Below are 23,539 nucleotides of genomic sequence, written 5' to 3'. Positions count from 1 at the left end.
TCTTATCCACTGTTTTTACTCAATTTTACTCAATTTTGGAGATAATCTCATCCGAAACTTCTGATGGACCACCCTGTATATATACATATAACTAGAAGGATTCTATGTCAAGTAGTTAGGGAGGCGGGAGTAAGGAAAGAGAATAAACCTGAGAGGAATCGATTGTGATAATTGTTAAGGAATGTCGAGTCGGAGTATAGGTAAACATAGTATCTGTTAAGAGTAAAGAAGTCTAAAGTAGAGGAGGACTCCAGGGACTAAATGAAGTATCAAGAAGTGATAGTGAAGTGTAAAATAGATTTTTATTTTTTTCCAGATTTTTAAGTACTTCACGTGTTGGACTCTAGAGACAAGACGGGTTCATAAATTATGTGGTTCTTAAATCAACTTTACTGCAGATGTATTTTATCGAGTCTAATGCGAGACGAATCGGTTGACTTTTATACATTCAAATATTGATGTGGGAAATGGAGAATATATTATTTGTGGAAGCTGGAATGTACCAAGACTGAACTAAAAGTATCCTTCGAGTACTATATTATTTCAAAAGTAGAGAGAGAGTGTCTTACAAATTCCTGTTAACCAGGAGCATTCTTCGAAGAAGAATGTTTTGGAGATCAACGGAGCCGGCAATCCAGAGAAGAAGATAGGCTGAACATATCAAGGAAGTCAAATTATGACAGATAGGTGTGAATTTTTGCAATCCAACTTCACATTGCTTTTGATCGTTTAAGGCATTAGACTATGTTACAAACAAATAAATTGCTCAGCAGTTCCTATTAAAGATCACTGACATTACCTCTTCTGAAACTGATACAGGAGCATCTCTGCAAACTAGTACACACAGAGATGTATCAGATTTTTCAGAAAATCTAGTGGATACTTCTGCACAATAGACCACAAAAAATGCTCACAATCCACCGTTCTGCCTTACATGTATTTGAGGTATTTTAAGTTAATTTCATTTATTACTACCAGTGTGCTTGCATCAAAGTTTCCCCTACTGTGCATCTCACATGTGAATGTTTTCACACACAGAAATGACACGAAGAGCACACACAAAGTGGAAGCATAATATTTGAAAGCACTAGCTTATCATCACACAAATCAACAATTTCTGCACTAAGTGGACATGTATGAACCCTGTGAAGCATATTTTTAGTATCAGAAATTAACTGTTGATATCAATGTAGATTCCTGCAACAGTATACGCTTATCTTATAGAATGCAGAAAACGTGTAATGACAGAGTGACAAAAATTAATACTCACGACAGAGAGTGGGACATTTGTCAGCAGTTTTCTATGCGCTATGTGGTCTTTCAACTACGCCAATAGGTCAAACCACCACACGCTTGGTTTATGGTTGGTCCCGCCTGAGCTACTGCGCATTTTTTCCCACATCTTTTTGAGTTCAGCTGAATAATGCAAACTTAAGGAGGCTAAGCATGCTTCACATTCCTCATTCGTCACACCAGACAACTTTTCTCACTTTTTCTCCTATTCTGGCCAAGCTTTCCTTCCTGGCGTGCCGAAATAATAGAGCTACAGAACCAAAGGCATGTGCTACTTTCACCAATTTATGTGATACACACACACACACACACACACACACACACACACACACACACACACACACACACACACACACACACACACACACACGTCTATCAAAAGTAAAATTATAAGCACATTAACTTGTATAAACTCAGAATGAAACATTTGTAGATCTGTGGATTACCTTATTGTGGTACAAAATATCTGTTAGGTCATAGCGACACCTTTGGTTGCTGTATTCTTCAATTATCACTTGAAAGCTCTTTTTATTCCATTCCATAGCTACAATAAGAAGCTATCATTAGATATAGAGCTTTCTTTCAACAGGGATACAAAAATATGCAATTTCATTTGTTTCATTAATGTATTTATAAGCTACTGCTTACTGAAAAAATACCCACGATACTATGCGGAATTGTCGAATCAATCCGTGTGTTTTGACTGCTAAGGAAAACAATAATTAGTAGAAAGTCCGCTCGCAAGGCTGCGTTCTGTGCACGGGAGTCACCACCTCTACTGCACACACACGGACACACGACAGAACAGAACAGACGCCACCTGCATTAACAGAACCTCTCCTACTTCAACCTGGCAGGTGAACAGTCTGCTAAAATCATAGCTTTGCCCGTTTTGCTGCTAGATAGCATTTCAGCCACACCTCACTTTTACACCTTCGGTATGTCGTGTAATACAGATTTAAGGACCTGGATTTTGCTGATAATATTGTTCTGTTGACAGAAACAACCCAGTTTACAACTAATAGTTACCGAGCTGGGTAGAGAGACCATTTCTTTAGGACTTAAAAGAAATAGTGATGAAACAAAAACAATATGCGTAAGAAGTGGAAATGTACCTATGCAACTTCTAGTGCAACAGAAGGTACTGCAAGGTGTTGACCAATTTCCATATCTCAGCAGTTTTATCTGTAAGTAATGGGAAAGCCATATGCACATAAACAGATGGCAGTATCATTGCATATGCAAGGTATACAATGGCAGTACAACAGGGAGCTGTCATCTGCACTCAGGTGATTCATGTAAAAAGGGTTCCAACACGACTATCATCACACGGCGGGAATTAACGGACTGTGGATGCAGAATGCTAGTTGGAGATGGACACGTGGAACATTCCATTTCGGAAATTATCAGAGAATTCAATATTCCGAGATCCACAGTGTCAAGAATACCAAATTTCATGCTTTACCTCTCACTACGGACAACGCAGTGGCTGACGGCCTCCATTTAACGACCGAGAGCAGTGGTGCTGCGTGGAGTTGCCAGTGCTAAGAGACAAGCAACACTGTGTGAAATAACCGCAGAAATCAGTTGGACTTACGACAAACACACCTGTTAGGAGAGTGCAGTGAAATCTGGTATTAACTGCTACAGCAACAGACAAATGATGCAAGTGCCTTTGCTAACAGCACGACATCATCTGCAGCACCTCTCCTGAGTTTTAGACTAACGGTCGGATCCTAGGTGACTGGAAAATTGTGTACTGGTGAGATGAACCCCAATTTCAGATGGTAGGAGCTGACGGTAGGGTTCAAGTGTGGTGCAGATCCCACGAAGTCTCTGTCGTGGCTCCATTATGTTGTGGGCTGTGTTAACGTGGAATGGACTGTAGTCCTCTGGTTCAACTCAAGCAGTCATCAACTGTAAATAGTTTTACTTCAATACCTGGAGACCACCTGCAGCCATTCATGGACTTCATTTTCCCAAACAAATACGGAATGACAATTCGCCACGTCAATTGGTCACAATTGTTTGTGATTGGTTTGAAGAACATTCTGAACAAATCGAGTGAATGATTTGATTACCAAGATAACTAACACGAATCTCATTGAACATTCATGCGACAGTTCTCAACAAAATCCTGCACTGGCAATACTTTCGTGAACACAGACAGCTATAGGGGCAGCTTGTCTCTTTACTACTGTGGGATGCTTCTAGCGATTTGTCAAGTCCGTGCCACGTCAAATTGCTGCACTATGCCGTACAAAATCAGGCTCGAGAAGATATTACGAGGAATTCCGTGACTTGTCACTTCAGTGAAGTGGAGGTGTAGATGCTGACATCACTAGCTGAATTGGGAAGGGCTTCTGCAGTCTTTCACCCAATCTGATCTATACAGGAATTAAGACTCTAGAAGTACTTATACTAAGCTGCAGGTCCATTCCCGTCTATCATTCTAGTGACGGCCAGGCACGGGTGCAGAATCTAGGAAATTGTCAACAAAATTGACACACGAATTAAGTGTTTCTCACTGATGACACTCGGCGTAAATTTTTGATATTAGCCATCGTGACCATGTTTCAAATGGTTGTCTGGACAGCCGAAACAATACCATTGCTGAAAGAAGAATGACACTTGTGGGCCACGTTCTATGCCTGAAGGACGGAAGAATCCCCAAGTCATCAGTGGTTTGGAAACTAATGGATGGATGCAGAAACAGGGGAAAACTTTGTATCACCTGCAAACTTCCCACACTGGGAAGAAGCTGAAAAGCTGGCAGTTTATCATGTTTGCTGCAGGAAACCTGCTGCCCAAAATGCTACCAATCACTGGTCAAGTAAACACATATTTGAAGTTGTTTTATACATGGCTATCTGATTTATTAAAGCTGGGGTTGTGAATGTTTTTTACCTACCATCCACTTTTGGATCACTGCAACGTTTTTCTAGCTGCGGGAATTTCCCGCAACGTGCTGCATAAAATGTGTGCGAGACTGCGCTCCCCACTTGCACAATGCGAACATAGCAGACCATTTGCCTGGCGTCCAGCAAAACAGTGCCACTGTGGGACACGCTAGCATGCCTCAGGAAGGGTACGTCTCGCACACTGCAGCGATTTGATTGAGGGCACTTGTAGTGGGAAAGTCAACTGAGCAGCTGGAAAATACCAGATGACAGCTGCAATATTTTTTTCCCATGTACGGGCAGTTAAGACTACGTAATTCTCCTGATCTAATTATTCACCAAAAATGTCAGCTGACTGATTCTCTGTCTCAAACAATGAGCAACTTATCAAATTCGTGTCCAAACGTCATATTTTGTGGAACGCAGCTGACACCGGGATGAGAAACTAGATGCAAAATGAGTTAATTTGGGGAGAAATCTGAAGAAAACTGAATGAAACATGTAAGAAGAAATGTCTTTGATTATGTCCAAAATAAATCATCAGTAAATTCATGTGTACTGAGCTTTAACCACCATTATAATGAGTTGGATGTTGTTACTGTGATTAGTACTGTGAATGACTTAAAATTAAGCCCACCGAAGTAATCGGTGAATCTGTTCCTCACCGTGAATCCCTTAGCTTTGACAACCGTCAACACTTATCCAGGACATCATATCATCCATGAGCACTGCATTAATTTCAGTTACATTTGAGTGATAGGCAGTGGGAACTGGTGCTCTGTTTTGTTACTAAAATGTTATTCGATCCTTCACAACGAAGGAGATTTGCGTCATTGCTTTGCACTTTCTGAATACTCTTCCCAATAATACGTGTCTCCTTCCTTTTAGACTGCACACTCCACTGCACGTTTTGCCTTTGCTGCCCCACTACTAATGTTGCGCTTCAGTCCACTGTGCCTGTAACACCAAAATGTTCATTGCAGCACGCCCGAACTCGCGTGGCGTCAATGAACCACAAAATACTACTTTCATCTAAAGAAAACTATAGCACCCACACACTTCCAACAAACTGTTAAAATGTTTTCAAATCTTTCCAAAAAATTTTCTTGCTCTGATCTCCCACAAAAAAATGTAAAGTGAAAAAGTTTGTCAAGTAATACAATGCTGGTTTGCTAAAAATTCCAAGTCACACATTTTAATTTATTACTTCACTGTTACTGATTCTGTTGGCCAGAAAGTTTCCACCCATTATCAACATATGCTACTGAAGCCAGTTATAAAACTGTGTTGTACAACACCTAGTTTGGGAGGCATGGCATGATCAATAGTAATTACTCAAAAACAGTCTTAATCGCATTTATTATTATTATTATACCGCCAACCGGTTTCAACCCAACGTAGGGGTCATCATCTGGGCGTTTACACTGTGAAATTATAGATATCCGTCAGAAAGACTCCATTATACTACAGCTAAAATTACGTAAATTTAAAGTATGTTACCCATTGGTCGACTCTTGGTGGTTTCAAGCCTGTCCACATAACGACAGGAAACTATGCGAGACTCACCCTTCGTATGGGCTAAAATAGCGTGCTGATATCATGTGAATAGACGGCAACAACCCCAGTGGCAATCAATGGTATTTCATACAGTTTATTATATGTAATTACTAGTCACCGTGGTTTAACATAAATTTAAGTTACAGTAAATAACAGAAGACGGAACCATTTCATTTAAAAAGAGTTACAATTATAGTGTTAATTATGAAATAACAACAAATGTTCCGTAGTCAACTCGTAAAAGTATATTACATTATGTGCCATAATACAAAGTAAAACAATTTGTGACACACAAAAGCTGGTGTCATCTTCTATTATAATATATCTATTCGTACATTTACCTAGAAAACATTTGAGTCAATTTACTAAAATGGCTAATATGGAAGGACTACAAAGCCCTCTACTCCTTGTGGTGAGGACACCGTTGCCACTGATTATAAAGCGTATATCAGGCGCCCTCTAGCCTGTGTAGTGAGGATGCCGTCGTCATGGTAGCAGCTGGTATGTTCGTATGGTGTTATTGATGTGGGATTAATCATACTAATCGCTGCTTCATCGCTACAAACATGCTGTCCAAAAATCATGATAAATATTGATTAGCATGAAAAATAGCACAACATTTTCATTGTGTTAATGAAAGACGTAAGAAAGTAGTTCTCATATCATGATGATGTACAGCTGTTGAATTATAAAATTCACAACTTTCAATTTTTTATGTTTATACATGCACTGCCCCAAACCTAGAAAAACATTTCATTTCACACAGTGTCCTGCGGCCCACTTCAGACAGCAAAAGACAAGCGCATTTCACAGGTGATAAATTGTTCCACATCTAGGAAAATGTAGCTTTATTATTAAAATTTTCTAACCATCCACCATTCCACAGTAATGATGATTTCTAAAGTGGGGAAGTAACTTCGTGTTATAAAATTTATAAAGCAGAGTTGCATCAAGTTGAAGAATAAATTAATAATTACTAACCTAATATTTTTTGTTCAAAGTTCTGTGAAACCCTAAAGTAAATATTTTAACCTCCAACTGTCTACTGCCTGCTATGAAGTTTCGGACGCCCACTAGTGGGTGCTAGGGACCAAGTTGACCATCAGTACTAATTAATAATGTTCTGTCACCAGCAGTGTCAAGTGCCGTGTATGTAACAAACTCCTGTACGCAGAAAAAACATGCATGAAGGCATACCTAGTTTAAACCTGTTCATTGGTTACCATTTACTGTCCACCCAATGGCTGCCTATAACTCAACAAAGAGAAAGGATGTCAACATATTAGTTTCACAAAACAAGTGACGTGCATGGATGTTACTTTGCAAGTTTCAACTGAGGATATGAGCACTATGCAAACAGGCTGTTCCACAAGTAGCCTGAAAACGGCTCAGCAGTGAGTATTTCATAAGCAATGTCTAAATTCTTTGATATTACCTGCATGACATAATGAAAACACTACTGTCAGTCAAATAAAAATTAATGGTTTTCTTTTTTTTACAATTTACAGATAACAAAATTAACTATGCTACAAAGTGTCACACTAGTTGTGGGGGATGTGGGAAAGACCACAAATTCTGGCAAGGAGGCAAGAAATTATACATCAAAATCACAAGCTTTCTATTAACAATGAAGCCCACAGCAAAAAAAGAAGCTGTTTTAGCAGAAGTTCATAAGAAAAAGAGATTCTTTTTTTCCTTCAAAATAACTTCATCTACATCTACATCTACATGACTACTCTGCAATTCACATTTAAGTGCTTGGCAGAGGGTTCATCGAACCACAATCATACTATCTCTCTACCATTCCACTGCCGAACAGCGCGCGGAAAAAATGAACACCTAAACCTTTCTGCTCGAGCTCTGATTTCTCTTATTTTATTTTGATGATCATTCCTAGCTATGTAGGTTGGGCTCAACAAAATATTTTCGCATTCTGAAGAGAAAGTTGGTGACCAAAATTTCGTAAATAGATCTCGCCGCGACGAAAAACGTCTTTGTTTTCATGACTTCCATCCCAACTCGTGTATCATATCTGCCACACTCTCTCCCCTATTACATGATAATACAAAACGAGCTGCCCTTTTTTGCTCCCTTTCGATGTCCTCCGTCAATCCCATCTGGTAAGGATCCCACACCGCGCAGCAATATCTAACAGAGGACGAACGAGTGTAGTGTAAGCTGTCTCTTTAGTGGACTTGTTGCATCTTCTAAGTGTCCTGCCAATGAAACGCAACCTTTGGCTCACCTTCCCCACAATATTATCTATGTGGTCTTTCCAACTGAAGTTGTAACACCCAGGTACTTAGTTGAATTGACAGCCTTGAGAATTGTACTATTTATCAAGTAATCGAATTCCAACGGATTTCTTTTGGAACTCATGTGGACCACCTCACACTTTTCGTTATTTAGTGTCAACTGCCACCTGTCACACCATACAGCAATCTTTTCTAAATCGCTTTGCAACTGATACCGGTCTTCGGATGACCTTACTAGACGGCAAATTACAGCATCATCTGCGAACAACCTAAGAGAACTGCTCAGATTGTCACCCAGGTCATTTATATAGATCAGGAACAGCAGAGGTCCCAGGACGCTTCCCTGGGGAACACCTGATATCACTTCAATTTTACTCGACGATTTGCCGTCTATTACTACTAACTGCGACCTTCCTGACAGGAAATCACGAATCCAGTCACACAACTGAGACGATACCCCATAGGCCTGCAGCTTGATTAGAAGTCGCTTGTGAGGAACGGTGTCAAAAGCTTTCCAGAAATCTAGAAATTCAAAATCAACTTGAGATCCCCTGTCGATAGCGGCCATTACTTCGTGTGAATAAAGAGCTAGCTGCGTTGCACAAGAACGATGTTTTCTGAAACCGTGCTGATTACGTATCAATAGATCGTTCCCTTCGAGGTGATTCATAATGTTTGAATACAGTATATGCTCCAAAATCCTACTGCAAACTGACGCCAATGACATAGGTCTGTAGTTCGATGGATTACTCCTACTACTCTTCTTAAAACACTGGTGCGACCTGCGCAATTTTCCAATCTGTAGGTACAGATCTATCGGTGAGCGAGTGGTTGTATATGATTGCTAAGTAGGGACCTATTGTATCAGCGTACTCTGAAAGGAACCTAATCGGTATACAATCTGGATCTGAAGACTTGCCCGTATCAAGCGATTTGAGTTGCTTCGCAACCCCTAAGGTATCTACTTCTAAGAAACTCATGCTAACAGCTGTTCGTGTTTCAAATTCTGGAATATTCCATTCGTCTTCCCTGGTGAAGGAATTTCGGAAAACAGCATTCAATAACTCCGCTTTAGCGGCACAGTCGTCGGTAACAGTACCATCGGCACTGCGCAGCGAAGGTATTGACTGTGTCTTGCCGCTTGTGTACTTTACATACGACCAGAATTTCTTCGGATTTTCTACCAAATTTAGAGACAACGTTTTGCTGTGGAACCTACTAAAGGCATCTCGCATTGAAGTCCATGCCAAATTTCGCGCGACTGTAAATTTTAGCCAATCGTCGGGATTTCGCGTCCTTCTGAACTTCGCTTGCTTTTTCCGTTGCCTCTGCAACAGCGTTCGGACCTGTTTTGTTACCATGGGGGATCAGTTCCATCTCTTACCAATTTATGAGGTATGACTCTCTCAATTGCTGTTGCTACTATATGAGTTTGAACTATATCTCATCTACATTTGCATAGTCAGTTCGGTAGGAATGGAGATTGTCTCTTAGGAAGGCTTCTAGTGACACTTTATCTGCTATTTTAAATAACATTATTTTGCGTTTGTTTCTGATGGATTTGGAAGAAACGGTATTGAGCCTAGCTACAACGACCTTGTGATCACTAATCCCTGTAAGAGTCATGATGCTCTCTATTAGCTCTGGATTGTTTGTGGCTAAGAGGTCAAGTGTGTCTTCACAACCATTTACAATTCGCGTGGGGTTTGTGGACTAGCTGCTCGAAATAATTTTCGGAGAAAGCATTTAGGACAATCTCGGAAGATGTTTTCTGCCTACCACCAGTTTTGAACAAGTATTTTTGCCTACATATCGAGGGAAGGTTGAAGTCCCCACCAACTATAACCGTATGAATGGGGTATTTATTTGTTACGAGACTCAGATTTTCTCTGAACTGTTCAGCAACTATATCATCGGAGTCTCGGGGTCGGTAGGAGCCAATTATTAACTTAGTTCGGCTATTAAGTATAACCTTCACCCATACCAATTTGCACTGAGTATCTACTTTGACTTCACTACAAGATAAACCACTATTGACAGACACAAAGACTCCACCACCAATTCTGCCTAATCTATCTTTCCTGAACACCATCTGAGACTTCGTAAAAATTTCTGCAGAACTTATTTCAGGTTCTAGCCAGCTTTCTGTACCTATAACGATTTCAGCTTCTGTACTTTCTATTAGCGCTTGAAGCTCAGGGACATTCCCAGCACAACTACAATTCCAACTGTTCCTTGATCCAAGCACGTCCTGTATTTGCCATGCACCCTTTGAGATTGCAGCCCAACCCATACTTTCCCGAGGCCTTCTAACCTAAAAAACCGCCCAGTCCATGACACACATCCTCCGCTACCCGTGTAGCTGCCAGCTCAGTGTAGTGAACTCCTGACCTATTCAGCGGAACCCGAAACCCCACCACCCTATGGCGCAAGTCAAGGAATCTGTAGCCAACATTGTCGCAAAACCGTCTGCGCCTCTGATTCAGACCCTACACCCGGCTCTGCACCAAAGGTCCGCAGTCGGTTCTGTCAATGATGCTGCAAATGGTGAGCTCTGCCTTCATCTCTTAAGCAAGACCGGCAGCCTTCACCAAATCAGATAGCCACTGGAATCCAGAGAGAATTTCCTCAGATCCAAAGCGACACACGTCATTAGTGCCGACATGTGCCACCAACTGCAGCTGGCTGCACCCTGTGCTCTTCATGGCATCCGGAAGGACCCTTTCCACATCAGGAACGACTCCACCCGGAATGCACACTGAGTGCACACTGGATTTCTTCCCCTCCTTAGCCGCCATATCCCTAAGGGGCCCCATTACACGCCTAACATTGGAGCTCCCAACTACCAATAAGCCCACCCTCTGCGATTGCCCAGACCTTGAAGGCTGAGAATCATCCTCTGAAGCAGGGCAGTGCCTGAAACCTGTTTGTCAGACGCACCGGGGAGGCTTTCTGATCAGCCTCCGGGGATGTCTTCCGCTGCCTGCCACGCCTTGGAACGACCACCCTATCAACCACAGGTGAGGGCTCAGCCCCACTGCGGGCAGCAACCGGGGCAACCACAGCGGCAGACTGATCTGGGGACAGACGGGACAAGATTGACGTCCCCGTGATACCCAAGTCCGGCTCCCCACAGTGGTGCCCATTGGCAACAGCCTCAAGCTGTGCAACCGAAGTCAGCGCCGCTTGCAGCTGTGAGCGAAAGGATGCCAACTCAGCCCTCATCCGAACACAGTAATTACAGTCCCCATCCATTCTAACTGATGTTGAACAACAATTACTGAAACACGAGTCCGTGCCTAGATAATGCAAGGGAAACTCTCAAAGAATGTATGAACTAACCTGTACAAATGCCTAACGACTGCGCTACAATCTGCCTGAATTTACGATTGCAGCAACTAAAACTCGAAATTACACCTCCTGTACAAAACTCACCGCAATTTAAGTAAGAATCTACGAAGTAAACACTAAAGCACGATGCTACAACTCTAAAATACTATAATACGCCCAAAATTTATGAATTAAACAATGCAAGTACCAAAAACATGCAAAGAAATTAAGAATTACACTATGTAACAAATAAGTAAGCTAGAAGTATACGATGATATGCTGGCAACTGCTTATCCATCGGCGGCAGGGAGCACATTTGGACATAGCACATGCTGATGCCTTTTTTCTTTGCTATTGAAAAAGACAGCCCTCTGTTGATTAACCAACAACTGAAAGAAGAGCTGAAGTTCATCCATGGAACTGAGCAACAGTTATTTGAGAATAGGAGGATCTAGAGTGTACTGAATAATGAAATTGAACAATTAAGTAAGTTATATATTTTTTTTATACAAATAAAATTTACGCTATCAGATAACTAAATTTTGTTTCCTCATTCATACAAATCAATGTGTGCACCGTTAATAGCACGGATAATGCCTAGTCAGAATTCCATTTCTCTCCACGTACGATTCAAGATCTCCATGGTGACATGTTCAAGTGGATTGCAAATGTATGCCTTCAATTCCTGTAGGTCTCTAGCCCTGGTTCAATATACCGCATCCTTCACAAAACCCCAGGAAAAAAATAGTTGTGTAAGGACAGGGGATCGCGGCACACTTCAAGTTGGACCATCTCATTGAGTCCACCTACCCGGTACCTTTTTATATAGAAATTAAAGTACATTTAGGGGCTAGTGGAGTGGTGCCCCTGACTTACTGGAATGTGACACCAAGCTGCAGGTGTTCCAATTGTGGCACATTAAACTCCTGTAGCATGTCCACATTAACACCAATGTTCATGGCAGTGATGGAAAAGAATGAATCAGTGTTGCAACTGGGGACCAGTCTGCATCAAACATTGACCTTACAACTGTCTCTTTCCATTTCATGTGTAACATGAGGATGCTGCAAATCCTACATACAAACATTATGACAATTCACGGAAACAAATCTTTTCCAAAAATTCAATGCTTGCATTAATATTGCATAGATTACCCACTGCAAACTGTTCACGCCTAGGTTTGTCCATAGGGTTAAATGCCTGAAGCAGTTGCACTTTGTAGGGATAGAGCCATTACCTCTTATGCACGACATTGTGCAACGTCGATCTCATTTCCAATTCTCTGTCTGCCATACATGCCGATTTTATAGAACTCCTCGCAAACACCTGCCATACCCTGTACACATTGGCAACTGAAACAGATGGGTGACCAGCCCCTTTTCATGGAGAACACTACCTGTTTCCATAAATGATGTATTCCAAGTCCGAAAGGATCATTGCACTTGGGTATCTGATATCGCCTGTATCTACCAGGCCACACACATTGAGCTTTATCCACTGGTATCCACATTTTAGCAGGTTTTCAGGTTCCATTTCGCATCAAAATTGCATGACCTGGAAGGTAAAAGAAATTTTATGACTTATCATATGCTAGAAACCATTTGTTAATATCTCGTATAATTTCAAAGTTACTAAAGTCATAAGTTGTAAAGATATACATGTATACTGCAAAATAAAAAAAATTAAAAATTGCTATTCATTCAGAGCTGTTACTTTTAGGCGTTAGGATACAACACACTATTTGATGAAAGTAATAATCACACTAAACAACTTTTATTTTGATACTGTAATTGAACAAAGGTACAGAAGTAAGTAAAGAAACAGCTCAGAGGCCACTATCTACCCTTGGTTCCATCTGCAAAAATCTGGAGGTTAAAGATCAAAAGTTATTGGGCTGAGTATTTTTTTTTTTTTTTTCCCAGTGTAAACAGAGTATAGACTTACTTCGAGAAAAATTGGGATCGTAGTAGGTCATCAATCGACGATATGCATAAGTGAAGTAAGTAAAGACAAGGATGAATCAGAACCTTTGCCAAATTGTAAAATATCAAAAGATACAGCAACACTGGACAAAGTTAACCATTGAGTGTTGAAATGTGAATATGCTGAACTAGTGATAAATGTATTAAATAAAATGGACAGTACAGTGTAAAAATTAGTACAAAATAAGCACTAACTACTGGTCTGTTTCTCAAACTTTTGAAAACGTTACTACACACTGGATCTTTTGTCCTCGGTGTGTCAAAATGATTATCAGGCTTTTCGGTTTTGTAGTATTTATTACATTCAACTTAGAATTATGAAAGAGCAATTCAAACAATTTTGTTTATGTACATGTGCACATGCGTATGCAACCGAAGAATGTGTTAAATGAGTGAGACAGCCTTTTACGCATAAAAGGGAAGGGGACGATTTTATTTCATTTCTGTAATAATGGATCATTTTATTTTTTTTTTTACAATGGTCAGCACCTTTAACCCACACTGACACAGATTCCGATTCATTTATTGTACAATGATTCCTGGTTCTCAGAACGAACGGCATTGACGGCAGGTAATATGATTTACCCATGTCTTTATTGTAGACCTCTGCGATGTGAAATGTCTGATAAGCGTTGACATCCCAGTTGTTAAAACTTTCTACCCCTGGAATTTTGTCGACTTTTGGTCCGTGGATGAGGGCCACGGTTAATCAGCTGCTACCTTGCTTCACTGGTCTGCAAGGTGATTAATGCTTGACTGTCAGAAGTGTGGGAATAAAATAAAATCTGCAACTACAAGGGTAATACCAAGAAAAAAGGTTTCCTATTTTTTACGTACATAGAGCTGTTATTTCTACAGCGGTTTACATCAGTTTACAGCTTTAACATTTAGCTATTTTTCAACATATTTACCATTTCTGTCTATGCATTTTTGTAGACACTGTGCAAGTTTTTGTATGCCCATGTTATACCAGCTTGCCGCCATGCTGTTCAGGAGGTGAATCACTTTCCGGCCAAATGTTCTTTTAACCCGCGGAACAGGTGATAGTCACTGGGCGCCAAGTCAGGACTACAGAGTGGGTGGGCGGGTGATTATGTTCCACTGAAACTGTTGCAGGAGAGCAACAGTTTGCCGAGTGATGTGTGGGCGAGCGTTGTCATGGAGAATGTGTACACCCTTGGTTCAACATTCCTCTTCTACGGTTCTGAATTGCCCCCATGAGTATTTTCAGTCCCACAGTACCTGTCGGTGTTAACTATGGTCCCAGTGGGCGTAAAGTCGACCAACAATACCCCTTTCAGATCCCAAAAAACGGTTGTCACGACTTTACCGGCAGCTTGGTCTCAGGTGTTAAGTTGTATGCCCAGATTTCGTCCCCTGTGACAATTGAGTCAAGAAAGTTGTCCTGTTTGGCTGCAGGGCGGTGAAGAAATCGCAGGAAGCATCAACTATTTGCCGCATGTGGTCCTTGGTCAGCATCTTGCACACACCTTCCGGTAGTTCAATGTTTCCGTTAAAATTCTACGAACATTTTTGACATCCACGCACGACTCACCATACACTTCCGTCAATTGGCGATGGATTTCAATTGGCGCAATCCCTTTTGCATTCAAAAAACCGAATAACTGCACGCAATTCGCACTTGGCGGTAACATCCAACAGGAGCTACATTTTCAATGGCTACCAAGCCAAGACTGAGCACCTCAGCGCATCGTGCGCATGTTTACACGCAACGCATGAAGCACTCTCAATAACAGTGTGACCAACTGCCACACAGAGTTCTGTATTTATAAAAAAAATAGGAGACCTTACTTTTGGGATTACCCTCATAATAACATATTTTAGCCTTCCGTAATTACGTGAATGTATTTTAATTCACTTGATAACTCCCAGCCACAGAAATGCATTTTGTTTTCAAACATAAACACGGGTCACAGGAGACTACCCACCTCCCCACTACAGCTCTTGCATCAGCCTCAGATCTACAATATTTCCGAACAGGGCAATACTAGATACTGGCACTGCCTCTCCCTCAGGGGTTTGAGGTAGGACACCAAAAAAAATTTTTAAAATAGACTTGTCAAAAATATAAACTATGTTCACTTTGTAGCGCACATCTTTCTGAAGAGTCTAATACATAAAACATATGTGTTCAAGGGAATCTAAGATGTTATTTGGTCTTAAGTGTGCGAAAGTGCAGCGTCACGCTTCTTCACATAGTATTCTTCAACCGCATGTGACTGCATTTCACTCTGTGGAATTCAAATGTGTAATATTTAGTGATTGGTGCCATCAAACTATATTCAGGACAGTTGAAATTAAAATGTCTTATAGTCGGCCGGTTTGACATCCTGCCCCCGCTCAAAAATAACTCACAGTTAATACTGGATGGAATTATTTGTAACCTGGAGTACAAGAACTCCTCAGAAAATTTGCACTCTTTATTGCCTATTAATAAAATTAAATATGTTGTTGTTGTTGTTGTTGTTGTGGTCTTCAGTCCCGAGACTGGTTTGATGCAGCTCTCCATGCTACTCTATCCTGTGCAAGCTGCTTCATCTCCCAATACCTACTGCAACCTACATCCTTCTGAATCTGCTTAGTATATTCATCTCTTGGTCTCCCCCTACGATTTTTACCCTCCACGCTGCCCTCCAATACTAAATTGGTGATCCCTTGATGCCTCAGAACATGTCCTACCAACCAATCCCTTCTTCTGGTCAAGTTGTGCCACAAACTTCTCTTCTCCCCAATCCTATTCAATACTTCTTCATTAGTTATGTGATCTACCCATCTAATCTTCAGCATTCTTCTGTAGCACCACATTTCGAAAGCTTCTATTCTCTTCTTGTCCAAACTATTTACCGTCCATGTTTCACTTCCATACATGGCTACACTCCATACAAATACTTTCAGAAACGACTTCCTGACACTTACATCTATACTCGATGTTAACAAATTTCTCTTCCTCAGAAATGCTTTCCTTGCCATTGCCAGTCTACATTTTATATCCTCTCTACTTCGACCATAATCAGTTATTTTGCTCCCCAAATAGCAAAACTCCTTTACTACTTTAAGTGTCTCATTTCCTAATCTAATACCCTCAACATCACCTGACTTAATTCGACTACATTCCATTATCCTCATTTTGCTTTTGTTGATGCTTGTCTTATATCCTCCTTTCAGGACACCATCCATTCCGTTCAACTGCTCTTCCAAGTCCTTTGCTGTCTCTGACAGAATTACAATGTCATCGGCGAACCTCAAAGTTTTTATTTCTTCTCCATGGATTTTAATACCTACACCGAATTTTTCTTTTGTTTCCTTTACTGCTTGCTCAATATACAGATTGAATAACATCGGGGAGAGGCTACAACCCTGTCTTACTCCCTTCCCAACCACTGCTTCCCTTTCATTTCCCTCGACTCTTATAACTGCCATCTGGTTTCTGTACAAATGGTAAATAGCCTTTCGCTCCCTGTATTTTACCCCTGCCACCTTTAGAATTTGAAAGAGAGTATTCCAGTCAACATTGTCAAAAGCTTTCTCTAAGTCTACGAATGCTAGAAATGTAGGTTTGCCTTTCCTTAATCTTTCTTCTAAGATAAGTCGTAAGGTCAGTATTGCCTCACGTGTTCCAGTATTTCTACGGAATCCAAACTGATCTTCCCCGAGGTCCGCTTCTACTAGTTTTTCCATTCGTCTGTAAAGAATTCGTCTTAGTATTTTGCAACTGTGGCTTATTAAACTGATTGTTGGGTATATTTTCACATCTGTCAACACCTGCTTTCTTTGGGATTTGAATTATTATATTCTTCTTGAAGTCTGAGGGTATTTCTCCTGTTTCATACATCTTGCTCACCAGATGGTAGAGTTTTGTCAGGACTGGGTCTCCCAAGGCCGTCAGTAGTTCCAATGGAATGTTGTCTACTCCGGGGGCCTTGTTTCGACTCAGGTCTTTCAGTGCTCTGTCAAACTCTTCACGCAGTATCGTATCTCCCATTTCATCTTCATCTACATCCTCTTCCATTTCCATAATATTGTCCTCAGGTACATCGCTCTTGTATAGACCTTCTATATACTCCTTCCACCTTTCTGCTTTCCCTTCTTTGCTTAGAGCTGGGTTTCCATCTGAGCTCTTGATGTTCATACAAGTGGTTCTCTTATCTCCAAAGGTCTCTTTAATTTTCCTGTAGGCAGTATCTATCTTACCCCTCTTGAGATAAGCCTCTACATCCTTACATTTGTCCTCTAGCCATCCCTGCTTAGCCATTTCGCACTTCCTGTCGATCTCATTTTTGAGACGTTTGCATTCCTTTTTGCCTGCTTCATTTACTGCATTTTTATATTTTCTCCTTTCATCAATTAAATTCAATATTTCTTCTGTTACCCAAGGATTTCTACTAGCCCTCGTCTTTTTACCTACTTGATAGTCTGCTGCCTTCACTACTTCATCCCTCAAAGCTACCCATTCTTCTTCTACTGTATTTCTTTCCCCCATTCCTGTCAACTGTTCCCTTATGCTCTCCCTGAAACTCTGTACAACCTCTGGTTCTTTCAGTTTATCCAGGTCCCATCTCCTTAAATTCCCACCTTTTTGCAGTTTCTTCAGTTTTAATCTGCAGGTCATAAGCAATAGATTGTGGTCAGAGTCCACATCTGCCCCTGGAAATGTCTTACAATTTAAAACCTGGTTCCTAAATCTCTGTCTTACCATTATATAATCTATCTGATACCTTTTAGTATCTCCAGGGTTCTTCCATGTATACAACCTTCTATCATGATTCTTAAACCAAGTGTTAGCTATGATTAAGTTGTGCTCTGTGCAAAATTCTACCAGGCGGCTTCCTCTTTCATTTCTTAGCCCCAATCCATATTCACCTACTATGTTTCCTTCTCTCCGTTTTCCTACACTCGAATTCCAGTCACCCATGACTATTAAATTTTCGTCTCCCTTCACTATCTGAATAATTTCTTTTATTTCATCATACATTTCTTCAATTTCTTCGTCATCTGCAGAGCTAGTTGGCACATAAACTTGTACTACTGTAGTAGGTGTGGGCTTTGTATCTATCTTGGCCACAATAATGTGTTCACTATGCTGTTTGTAGTAGCTTACCCGCATTCCTATTTTCCTATTCATTATTAAACGTACTCCTGCATTACCCCTATTTGATTTTGTGTTTATAACCCTGTAGTCACCTGACCAGAAGTCTTGTTCCTCCAGCCACCGAACTTCACTAATTCCCACTATATCTAACTTTAACCTATCCATTTCCCTTTTTAAATTTTCTAACCTACCTGCCCGATTAAGGGATCTGACATTCCACGCTCCGATCCGTAGAACGCCAGTTTTCTTTCTCCTGATAACGACATCCTCTTGAGTAGTCCCCGCCCGGAGATCCGAATGGGGGACTATTTTACCTCTGGAATATTTTACCCAAGAGGATGCCATCATCATTTAATCATACAGTAAAGCTGCATGCCCTCGGGAAAAATTACGGCCATAGTTTCCCCTTGCTTTCAGCCGTTCGCAGTACCAGCACAGCAAGGCCGTTTTGGTTATTGTTACAAGGCCAGATCAGTCAATCATCCAGACTGTTGCCCTTGCAACTACTGAAAAGGCTGCTGCCCCTCTTCAGGAACCACACGTTTGCCTGGCCTCTCAACAGATACCCCTCCGTTGTGGTTGTACCTACGGTATGGCTATCTGTATTGCTGAGGCACGCAAGCCTCCCCACCAACAGCAAGGTCCATGGTTCATGGGGGGAAATTAAATATACGATCCATAAAACCAGTAAAGACAAGACACAAGCAACACAGTACACATTTCTTCAATCCTGAAGTCCTAGCATTTTTTCCTCTAATCTTGCTACAGCTTTACATGGTGTGCTTTCCTTTCTGCGAAAGCATGTACCACCCCATCAAAGTCCGTCAAATATTTTGTACAGGAAAACTCAGTGTTTTCCTTTAATACTGGAAAAGCTGTTAATACAAGTAGTACGTAAGACTGGTGTGGTTTCTCAGTCTGTTTACGTGTATTTTGTCACTGTCTGCTAGATAAAACTAAATAGGCCTGCCTAATATTTCAGCAATTGGAACACACACCAAATGAATGAGTCTGTTATGGTACAAATGGTCATTTTTATAACTCGACAGAATATAATTCACGAAGTACCAATATTTAATGACAAGCAAAAAGTTGTAGGTTAGGAAATAGTTTCACATTTCATTCATACTCAATAGTTTCCGAAGTATGAGATCGAAAAGTAGTAGTACAAAATTTTTATATAAATTTGGGATCGTCGTATTCTTCCACAATTTGTGTAATGTCCCCGTTTTCTTCTTCTTCCTCGTTCTAGCAAACAATCTTGTCATCACTAATTCTGTAACTATTCCTGCCAGTGTCAAAACTACTTCTCCACTTAACTTCATTAACCCGGCCACAATCGCCAGTTTAATTACACCGCATTTATTCTCCGGTTAGGAGTTATTACGTATTCGTACAACACGTTTTCCGCGCTACTCCCAGAATAGAACTTTAGCGGCTGCTAGCTGGGGATTGTACAACTGGCCCTTACTAGCGGTCTGGCCATAAATTTTCTGTCAAAATCTCATTTTCTTGGATACACCGAGAAGCTAATACATAATCTTTGTTACCTGTCATTCCTGTCAGTCATTTACGAGGTCCATTCAAGTTCTAAGACCTCCGATTTTGTTTCTAATTAACTACTCACCCGAAATCTATGAAACTGGCGTTACTTCTCAACTTAATCGCCCTGCAGACGTACACATTTTTCACAACGCTGACGCCATGATTCCATGGCAGCGGCGAAGGCTTCTTTAGGAGTCTGTTTTGACCACTGGAAAAATCGCTGAGGCAATAGCAGCACAGCTGATGAATGTGCGGCCACGGAGAGTGTCTTTCATTGTTGGAAAAAGCCAAAATTACTAGGAGTCAGGTCAGGTGATTAGGGAGCATGAGGAATCACTTCAAAGTTGATATCATGAAGAAACTGTTGCATAACGTTAGCTCGATGTGCGGGTGCGTTGTCTTGGTGAAACAGCACACGCGCAGCCCTTCCCGGACGTTTTTGTTGCAGTGCAGAAAGGAATTTGTTCTTCAAACCATTTTCATAGGATGCACCTGTTACCGTAGTGCCCTTCGGAACGTAATGGGTAAGGATTACGCCCTCGCTGTCCCAGAACATGGACACTGGAGGCGGTCTGTTCAACAGTCATTCGGCGATCCCCCAAAACAATTCTCTCCACTTTTTCGATCATGTCGTCAGACCGGCTTGTGCAAGCCCGAGGCTGTTTCGGTTTGTTGTCACACAATGTTCTGCCTTCATTAAACTGTCGCACCCACAATCGCACTTTCGACACATCCATAACTCCACCACCACATGTCTCCTTCAACTGTCGATGAATTTCAATTGGTTTCACACCACGCAAATTCAGAAAACGAATGATTGCACGCTGTTCAAGTAACGAAAATGTTGCCATTTTAAGTATTTAAAACAGTTCTCATTCTCGTCGCTGGCGGTAAAATTCCATCTGCCGTACGGTGCTGCCATCTCTGGGACGTATTGACAATGAACGCGGCCTCATTTTAAAACAATGCGCATGTTTCTATCTCTTTCAGCCCAGAGAAAAAAATTAGAGGCCTTAGAACTTTAGTGCACCTTGTATTTCCACTCTAGTAGTCTGAATCTATTGATTTCGCTAGTAATTATAAAAATGCTGATCATTTGCAAACCCAGTCAACCACATATACAGCGATTGGAATTCACCCGTTTGGCTTTATTCCGCTCGGCTCATATAGCCCCGTCCCCTTTTGTCTGCAGGGAAATTTATTTCTAGATGGGACAGGGATTCCCCTGGCAGAGATATCCCGTACATTATGCACACATTCAAAAATCAACTTATGATTCATTTAGAAATCAACTTAGAATTTGTTAAAAAATGTTCAAAAACCAACAGGGATGGGTTTCAATATCATACGAATAAGCGATAGACCAACGTGTGCTAGATACTAGGCGCTTTGTGAAACGAGGTCTTTTTCCTCAAGAATATGAATTTGGTGTACTGAGCTTTAACCATCATTATAAAGAGTTGGATGTTGTTACTGTGATTAAGACTGAATGACAGTTAAAATTCGGCCCACTGAAGTAATCAGTAAATCTGTTCCTCACAATGAATCCCTTAGCTTTGACATAACCTTCAACACCTATCCAGGACATCAAGTTGGACGATCTCGTCCAGTCCACCTATCCAGAGACTTTTTGTATACAAATTGCAGTACATTTAGGGGCCAGTGGAGTGGTGCACTGTCTTACTGCAATATGACACCAGGTTGCAGGTGTTCCAATTGTGGCACAGTAAACTCTTGTAGCATGTCCACGTTAACACCACTGTTGATGGCTGTGATGAAAAAGAATGAATCAGTGATGCAACTGGGGATCAGTCTACATCTAACATTGACCTTACAACTGTCTCTTTCCATTTCATGTGTAACATGAGGATGCTGCAAATCCTACATACAAACATTATGACAATTCAGTTTGCTGGACACATGAAATGTTGCCATATTGGAGAAACATATCTTTTCCAAAAATTCAATGCTTGCATTAATCTTGCATAGATTACCCACTGCAAATTGTTCACACCTAGGTTTGTCCATAGGCTTTAATGCCTGAAGCAGCTGCACTTTGTAGGGATAGAGCCATTACCTCTTATGCACGACATTGTCCAACGTCGATCTTCTCATTTGCAACTCTCTGGCTGCCAAAAATGCCGATTTTATAGAACTCCTTGCGAACACCTGCCGTACCCTGTCCACATTGGCATCTGAAACCGATGAGTGACCAGCCCCTTTTTATGGAGAACACTACCTGTTTCCATAAAAGATGTATTCCAAGTCCAAAAGGATCATTGCACTTGGGTATCTGATATCGTCTGTATCTACCAGGCCACACACATTGAGCTTTATCCACTGGTATCCACATTTTAGCAGGTTTCCAGGTTCAATTTTGCATCAAAATTGCATAACCTGGAAGGAAACACAAATTTTATGAGTGATCTTATCATATGCTAGAATATCTTGTATAGTTTCAAAGTTCCTTAAGTCGTAAGTTGTAAAGATATATGTGTATACTGCAAAATAAAATTAAAAATTAAAAAAAATTGCTATTCATCCAAAGCTGTTACTTTTAGGCATTCAGATACAACACAGCATTTGATGAAAGTAATAATCAAACTTAACAACTTTCACTATGATACTGTAATTGAACAAAGGTACAGAAGTAAGCAAAGAAACAGCTCAGAGGCCACTATCTACCCTTGGTTCCATCTGCAAAATTCTGGAGGTTAAAGATCAAAAGTTATTCGGCTGAGTATTTTTTACAATGTAAACGGTGCATACACTTACTTCCAGAAAAATCGGAATCGTAGTAGGTCATCAATTGACGATATCGATAAGTGAAGAAAGTAAAGACAAGGATGAATCGGAACCTTTGCCAGTTCGTACAATATCAAAAGCTACAGCAACACTGGACAAAGTTAAGCACTGAGTGTTGAGATATGAACATGTTGAAGTTTTGATAAATGTATTAAATAAAGTGGACAGTACAATGTAAAAATTAGTACAAAATAAGCACTAACTACTGGTATGTTTCTCAAACTTTTGAAAACGTTACTACACACTGGATCTTATTGTCCTTGGTGTGTCAAAATGAATATCGGGCTCTGTCGGTTTTGTAGTATTTATTATATTCAAATCAGAATTATGAAAGAGCAATTCAAACAATTTTGTTTGTATACATGTGCACATGTGTAAGCGACTGAAGAATGTGTTAAATGAGTGAGACAGCCTTTTACGCATAATGTGAAGAAATCAGTCTGGAAGGCAAGCTGCAAATTAATAATTATAGTGACATCTATGCAATTTATTTATTTATTTATTTGCATATCCCAGCAGAAAGTTGATGGGCCTTACTGCTTTGTTGAAGCAGTAAGGCCCATATCTCTATGTATTAGTACTATGGCTCCTTCAGTTTGAAGAATCTGAACCTCAGAACTTTATTTAGCAGCAAGAGGGTGTAGCATCTCACTGGCACATCTCAGTATGCAACTGGTTAAATGACGTTCTACCCGACTACTGGGTTGGCCACAAGGGGCTGGATGACAGCTCTCTTCGCATGGCCTCCACATTTACCCAATA

The 23,539-nt window shown here is 40.8% G+C and overlaps 1 long non-coding RNA gene across 2 annotated transcripts in view; it reads right to left on the bottom strand.

Annotated features, from left to right (window-relative positions):
• LOC126108655 (uncharacterized) overlaps window positions 1–22,364 on the bottom strand; it is a 28,772-nt gene extending 6,408 nt beyond the window's left edge. The window contains exons 1-2 of one of the 2 annotated variants that reach the window (XR_007523586.1): window positions 22,050–22,364; window positions 12,573–12,889 (exon numbers count right to left, since the gene is read on the bottom strand). This is a non-coding gene — a long non-coding RNA (uncharacterized LOC126108655). The remainder of the gene's footprint in view (window positions 1–12,572; window positions 12,890–22,049) is intronic. The other variant, XR_007523585.1, reaches the window with a different exon arrangement.
• Window positions 22,365–23,539: the final 1,175 nt, after the last annotated feature.

This window comes from Schistocerca cancellata, chromosome 11 (assembly GCF_023864275.1).
Source record: "Schistocerca cancellata isolate TAMUIC-IGC-003103 chromosome 11, iqSchCanc2.1, whole genome shotgun sequence".
NCBI classification, from domain to species: domain Eukaryota; kingdom Metazoa; phylum Arthropoda; class Insecta; order Orthoptera; family Acrididae; genus Schistocerca; species Schistocerca cancellata.
This window is presented reverse-complemented; position numbering and strand designations above follow the sequence as displayed.